The sequence below is a fragment of the Hylaeus anthracinus genome, unplaced genomic scaffold, assembly GCF_026225885.1.
Source record: "Hylaeus anthracinus isolate JK02 unplaced genomic scaffold, UHH_iyHylAnth1.0_haploid 13469, whole genome shotgun sequence".
Taxonomy (NCBI): Eukaryota; Metazoa; Arthropoda; class Insecta; order Hymenoptera; family Colletidae; genus Hylaeus; species Hylaeus anthracinus.
In genome coordinates this window covers 9,287-17,667 of record NW_026534468.1, presented here as the reverse complement: position 1 = coordinate 17,667, position 8,381 = coordinate 9,287, and positions in this window count along the sequence as shown.

Here is an 8,381-nt window from a genome sequence, read left to right as displayed (position 1 = left end):
AATAAAATAAAATAAAATAAAATAAAATAAAATAAAATAAAATAAAAAAACAAAAAAAAATAAAATAAAAAAACACGACGAATATTATATCATACAATAAAATACATTTTATATACATTATCATGCTATATTCGTAATATTTGTAATATGTTATAATATTATAAATACATTATATATTCTATATTATTATTATATTATTTCATACAGAAGCGAACGTTATGGTATCTCTTCATGATTACGCGGTAAGCTCGCGATTCCGTCACTCGAACACCGCGCAGTAGTTGTTCGGAATGTCCGGACAGTTGACAAACGGTTTCGAATTACACGGGAAAAGGATCTTCTTTTAGAAAGTTCGTGAGGAAGATGTAGCGGCTGATAACGAGAAGGCGAATCGATAGTTCGGGCACGCGATAAACGCGGTGGGTGGGCTCGTACGTTACACGTAGTCCCGCTTTGGCATGCGGGTGTCGCGTCGCAGGTGCGTCGGGAATTAAAGGATACGTCCGTGTATCGCGAACGGAATCCCATTAAACGAGAATATCCTTCTCTCGGTATCGACGAAAAATCTCGAACGTCGTCGGCCATAATTTTCCTCGATGAATGCACGCGGATTCGATGTTCTACCATATCTAAAGAGAGATACTAAAAATAAATTAACGTTTGTTTCAGGCCCTGCAAAATCCACACCTGTAATCTCTCTGTAAGACGGTCAAGGAGTCGCGCGACTCGTCAATTTCTAAAACTCCACAAAAAAAAAAAAAATTAAATGTAACGTTTGGAAAAATTTAAAAATTGCACGTTCGATCGGGTCCAATCGCTCTTTCCGTCGCGGCTGCGGTCCGAGTCGCCGATTTCCACCGGACGCAGCCGACGATCCTCCGAAGATCACGGTATCTGCTTTTCCAATCGACGATTTTATCGATCCACGGTCACCCAGGGCAATGTTCGTTAATTATGCGATCGGCATAGAATGGATAATAATTCCATCGAGCGGTAGCGAAAAGCAGGAATCTGTAAAAGGCCGCAGGCTAGGCCGCCTCCTTAGAAAGCTCGATCTTTCTCGGACTGCCTAACGAGCCAGGGATGCTCGGCCAACCTGGAGCAAGGAACACCCGGCCAGCTGACAGCATGACGTCGTCTGCTGCACGAGCGAACTCGATGAGCCAAAAATTAATTGACCGACAAACACAATCGTAACCATTACCATTAAGAATTCAAGTGGTCTGCCCTCTGGAAATTGATTGATATTTCAGACTTGCTTTAACAATCCAATAGGTTCAATAGAACAAGGTCACGCGAACCACGGTCGCTCGAGGATCCGATTTTTATTGGCCGACAAATACAATCGAAACTAACGCAATTAGGATTTCAAGAGGTCTAAGCGGTTTGAGACCGTTTCATTGGTATTTCGGGCTTTCTTTAATAGTGCAATAGGTTTAATAGAGGAAGGTTATAACAGCCATGGCCACAGGTTATTGTATTATATTATAGAATATATATAACGTATTTATAATATTATAACATATTACAAATATTATAAATGTATTATAAATATATTGTAATATATATGTACGTAATGTATTTTATTATGTTATATAATATTATATAATAATATGCAATCAAGAATGTAAGACTATTAGGAGTGTAAGATATATTATATTATATAATATAATAATATGCAATCAAGAATGTAAGATTATTAAGAGTGTAAGATATATTACACAATATATAATATATTTATAATATTATAACATATTACAAATTTTATAAATATAGTATAATATTATATATATATATATATATATAATGTATTATATTGTATTATATAATATTATATAATAATATGCAACTAAGAATGTAAAATCTCTGGAATTTAATTTTGAAATTGAAATTGAAATAGTTAATATCCAACAGAATCGTATCAATCACGAGCATAGATTATTTTGGAGTCAATTACTTGGAGTCAATTTTTATTTTTTTTTTTTTTTTACACCGATTAACAGAAAGATTATATCACACACCAAGAGGTTGTACATTGAATTTACCCATGAATTTATATTTTATAATTTTGTCCAATTATCGCTGCAATTACACCAAACAAATTGCGATTGCACGCTTTAAATTTTAGACAGATTACGCGAGGCCACCCCAATCACGTCAACATCTTCCACTTTGCACAATACTTTCATGGCAAGTCATGCTAGGTTTCCTCTAAAATAATCGCATCGTAATATTTGGAATTCTTTGGAATATTACATCACTCACTCGAAATGGCAATCCAGATGTTCTTGTTCGAATTTTAATGTTCGTCCGGTATCATCTCGCGACTTGAACCGGTTCGTTTCACGAATAATCACGTTCTCCGCGGCGTACACGGAGCACACATTCGACCCTGTCTCCCCTTCGGAGGAAGGTTTCCAAGGGACGGTTCTCTGCCCGAAGGTGCACTCGAAATGTTTCCAACCCGCTGAGGGCTGACTGCGCCACGTGGCCATTAAGTGTAATTATCCTAAGTACGGGCGCGCGCGCGCACGTTGCATGCTATATTTATAAAATAGAAGTAGAGACCGCGAAGAAAGAGGGACACACGAGCGGCTGACAAAAAGAGAAAACGAAGCGCGGAGAAAGAAGATGAAAGAGCGAGAGAGAGAGAGAGACGGCTCCATCTTTTCGAGGTCGGACGACATAAATCCACGCTTTCAATTATGCGAAATTAATTGACCGCGCCTTGTATCTTTCCCCCAGCAATCTCTGTCTTTTCTTAGCCGTCTCTTTTTTTCTCTTTCCTATCATACCTGCGCGTGCACGTGAGGCCCGGTGGATATCTCGCGCAGGAGGATGCGTCGTGTATCTTTCCGTGTAAGTTTCATTACACCTTCTTTTGTCCGGCGTTTAGTTTCTTTTATCGAGAGAATGAAGAGGTAATCTTCGGAAACGTGCTCGGGGGAGGACGAGAAGGATGAAGAAGGAAAGAAGAGACAAACGCGTTAGGAAGAGTGGAGGCAGAGGTATCTTTAAACGAGGTGGCATGAATCGTGGCACGAATCGTTTCGAAAGCCTTGATATTGATTCTAACAAATCCCTGGTCTGTTTAAAGAAGGTTAATAAATTCACGAATATTTTAACGGAGTAATTGAAACAAAAATTGGGGCTGGATCGAACTATCCGAATAGTTGGGCTACTGAACACCTGAAGCGGGAAATTTATACTGGAATTTTTAGACAGTATGTGTGTTCATTCATCGAGTTCAATATCGTGAATATTCCTTTGCGTCGACATTCGACATTTTCCATATCGATTTCTTCGATTTCTTTCTTGTCTATTCTCGTTCCCAGAAGAACTTCTTCTGATAATAGATCAATAAATTGTCTACGTTTAAATAACGAAAAGAAAATATTCGAGTGCATTCGACGGCAATTTTTCCGATATTTAATGCACTGTTCGCATTTAATTAAATATAAACGCATAGCTATCTTACTTATTATTCGTCGTATTCAAGAACTGTACCTGATAAGAACTGCTGTATATATCAAATACGCGTACACATTTTAGCTGACGCTTCTGTCGATATTCCTGAGTGATCTCAACTCCGAATGATTTAATAAAAAATTGCTTGGCACGATAATATTTAGCTGTAAATGCGATCGTCGTCTTTGCACGGCTACGAGGCGACAACGCTCACTCGCGAAGAGCCACGGCAGTAAAATCGAAGGGAATCGGGAATGGTCCGATTGGATTTCGTAGGTGGGCCCCCGTGGCTCTCGACGGGCACCGGTCGGGAACAGAAATGGAACGAACGTTTCGCGCCGGTATCGGGGCCCTTTCGCGTGGGGGAAACGAATTTTTCGGGCGTAATAACGATACCGAAACGACCAATTTTCGGCCGTAAAGTCGCGGGCCGGATCGCCGGCGCTCGAGAAGAAATCGGGACAACCGAGCCACGAATGAAACGATTCCCATGCGAAATCGACGATGCGTATGCGAGTCGCGTGGGCGGCGGCCAAGAGGTGCATTAAAATAATAAAATCGAGAGATGTGCGTCATTATTGCGCCACGTTGGTGGTCGTTCCCGTGCACACGCACGTGTTACGTACGTATTACCTTTTCACGACCGACACATTACGCGCCAGTCATTCCACCGTGATTAACATATAGCCAGATTCCAGTCATTTGCGCGTGCACGCATCCGATATCCACGATAAATTACGTGCGTGTAACGAGGGACCGTAATCGTTTCGCGGAAATTTCTGATGGAAAGCTGCCGTAGAGCACACTGCGATCCGAGAGGACTGCTCTTCGATGTTTCTAACGATCGATGGACATTTCGGTGGAAGCTGTGCTACGTTTCATTGCGATAATGAAAACGTGCGTTTCTCGTGGGGTGGTTCATGAATAATTTCCGGTTTTAGGTCGCGATCTGTTTGAAAATAAATCGCCGTGTAAGCAGCTTTAATCGATTATATCATTGATGATTACCGTTTATTCCTATTAGAAGAATGAGATTGCCATTTAATGCCATTTATTATTTAAGAATCGACCCAGAAGTTTATAAATGGCTCTATGAAAGTTTAGAAATTTATCTAGCTTCTGGAAATGCATTTTATGTACAGATCAAATGTACATACATTTTATGTACAGATCAAATGTACATACATTTTATGTACAGATCAAATGTACGTACATTTTATATACAGGTCAAATGTACATACATTTTATATACAGGTTAAATGTACATACATTTTATGTACAGGTCAAATGTACATACATTTTATGTACAGATCAAATGTACATACATTTTATATACAGGTCAAATGTACATACATTTTATGTACAGATCAAATGTACATACATTTTATATACAGGTTAAATGTACATACATTTTATGTACAGGTCAAATATACATACATTTTATGTACAGATCAAATGTACATACATTTTTCATGTGCATTAAGATTCGTGTATAAAAATCGAAGGAAGTATTATCTAAACTATCTACACTTACTCTCTGGAACTGGCAACTGTACACACTATTTTCACTCATTTGCAATATACAGAAAAAACGAATATACAGTTTCTTCGGAGAGAATTATATAAACTTTCTTTGTACAGAATTGTAATGCATGGCATTCTTATCTACTTAAATAAAACCGGTAAATTCTTTTTAATAGATCAGATTACGCGATACAGACATATTAGATTTTGCTCCTAACTCGTACTTTACACCATCGGTAGAAAACGAGTAAATTCGCTACGAAAAAATGTTACTTAATGTTAAACATTTCTACAATATTTCATTTAAACAAGAAACCCTGCGTACTTCTATACCCGATGGTATATAGATTATAAAATTTCTTGGTTGTTCCAGATTTGATACACAACGAGAGAACCGTCATTCCGTGAAGGTGTTTTAAAAAAAGTCACTTTCGAAGGGTTGCTTCGTGGTCGACGTTTTCTACTAAAATTATAATTCAACAATTTTTGTTTATACTTCAGTACGTGGTTAAATAAACCCTTGTGCAAGGAAATTCTATTCCTTTTGCGATACTCTCAAAATTAACGATCACAGTTATCGTAGTTAGTTTTGTTTCAGCCTCTAGACTCTACAGTCTACAGAGTGTTACTCTGTAACACTGGTCGGTGCACTCGGCAATTTAAAACACACGGTGGACGGCCAACGTTCATTTCCGCGTCCGGTTCGATAGATCGTCCTGCCGATAGCGTTCCTTCCTTCCTGTTCGTCCTCTTGCGTCCCACGAGAAACGCCGCTCGTCTCCACTCGTCTCCGCTCGTCCCCATCAGCATTCCTCCTTTGATTTCGCGCGACGAGAAATTCTCGATTTCGGTCGCGCCTTACGTGCACACGATCTCCCATCCTCGGTACGCTCAATCAAGTATTCATTACCGTCGCCGGCGACTCCGGCCACGGAATATACCTACTCTTCAGACATCAAAGCGAAATGAACGTCGCTGTCCAGGACCCACCAAGGCACGCTACGTGCGCGCAACCGGTCGTCGTCGGCCGCTGAATTTCAAGTGGCCTCTTGTTATTCTGGACATTGATCCTATAAACGAATCTTAGCGTCCACACGCTTGTACATTGTTTCATTGCGGGCTAAGCGATTCTCACCTTTACGAGTCGGTATTTTGATAGCAATTTCGTCTACGTGACACCTATCGCCAATATCGTCCCGACGCGTTCCAAGCTGACATCGTTTTTTTCTTCGGAAAAGTGGAAACCGAGCGATTTGGAATTTTGTGGTAGATATTTTTTTTCGGAAGGTCGAGGGGAGGAATTTTGTTAGGACTGAGATTCCACGAGGTGGTGGCTTGAAAGTTAATTTCTCTCGGGAGGAAATCGGAAGGCGATATTCACGAATTTTTATTAGGATACAGGATCCCTGATAAGAATACTTTAGATAATATTTCTTTCAATGTTAAAAGAGAATAGGTAGTATCTATGGAAAATGTGAGCACTTCGTTCTTATGATCATTCCGATGGTGTCGTATAAATAAAATTGTTATCGTCGGAAGTATTGCGTTTTCAAAATAGCGATTTTCTTGAATGGCTTGTTTTTTTTTTTTAATTTTAACTTGAGAACCTGTGCCTTTCCAGTCGGTAGGTACGATTCGATAGCTGCTATTGTTTGCTACATTTTTTTATTTCCTCTTTCACGCCACGCATTCTTTCTTCTCGATGGCTGATGTTGTTTTAAACATACCTGCATTGCAGAGAATTCCGCAAGCATTTCATCCGATATTTTCGAGGGATTTCGATGCTCGAGTTGCTAGCTGCACCCCGGAGACGCCATAAGTCCGACCAGGGTTTAATTACGGCTACGTAGACGAACGGTTTGTCTCTCATTTTCGGTCGAGTCTGTTTTCCAGGAAGCCACGAGAATTTGCTAATGTTTATCTTCGGCTGTTAGCTTTTTGTTTTAATATGTTCCTTCCGTGCCAGCCTGTCTCTAGATGCATACCCAAATATTTGACTTTCTTCCGGGCTATTTATCTTGGCATGGCGAACACGTGTTTCGTAGCAGTGTCAATGTTCAACAAAGGAAAAGAAAGAATTGAAATTTGTAGTCACTTTCAACTGCGACGACATCCATTCAGTTTTGATCAATTCTAATTTCATTTATATCAAATTATTAGGATCGTAGACGCAACGTTCGTACTTTTGATACGTGTATATTAATATCTTCGTATGAAAATCGATACAAATACTGTCTACCTCTAAATATGGCCTGGATATATTGAAACGTGAAAAATTGATATTAATTTTTGAAGTATTCAATGTGCATTTTATATTTTATCATTCGGAGCAAATGAGATACCAGTGTGTTGTACATTTTGAAAAAGCAACACTACTGAGTTTCATTTTGAGTAGTGTTCAATTACTCGATATTTGATCGGTAGATGATCAGTTTGAACAAATTGTTGAGACGATTAGTGGTACTAAAGCAGAATAAGCTAGATCTACACACTGAGTCCACATACATACAGTGCCGCTCCTCATGACAGAAAGTATCGGTAATCTGAAGACATCCAAAACCACCGAGATACCCTTGTCCCATCTTCTTATAAACAAGTACATTTCTTAACGACATTCTTCATTCAAACTTCATATCCTTCCGAATATATAAATATATACATAGACCAAACCCATACCAAATAGTCCAACCTACCCAATCCTGGTAAGAAATTACGAGTTCTCCGAATCAAAGAACATCAGCTACGTTATCCTACGTTCGACGCGACTCGCGACTTCCTGCATCGAACACGTCGCAGATTAACGCTTGGCTGGCATCGATCTCTCCGCAGATCTCTACGCAGATCTCTACGCAACCACGGAGATCGATCGCCGGCATAAATCCCGGCGCGAATGAGACCTGGACAGAAACTAATGCTACTAAACGGAGCCGGCATAATTGCACGCGAGTAATAACGTCAATCCCTCTGACGCAGGAACGAGCGTGCTAATAAGCGGTCGCGAGAGCTTTTTTGCTTGCAGGCGGTTCGCAACGCTACCGAACGCTCGCGACGCCGACGGTGGCGCGATACGTGTCGCGGGCACGCTGCTTGGGATAACGCGACTGGTAACGGACCGGCAAGAAACCCAGAGCGAACCTGGACCTCGTCGCGTCGAATTACATCGATCTCTGGAAAGTTTCTGATAGCGCGACTCCGTAACGAGAGACATTCCACAGGAAGAGAGGAAGAGAGGCGAGCGAACAGTAGACAGCGAGGAAGTAACGCGTCCGTGTTGAAACCTCCTGCTCGAGGTAATTTGTAAGCGTTACGGAGAGAGAGCGAGAGAGAGAGAGAGAGAGAGAGAGAGAGAGAGAGAGAGAGAGAGAGAGAGAGAGAGAGAGAGAGAGATT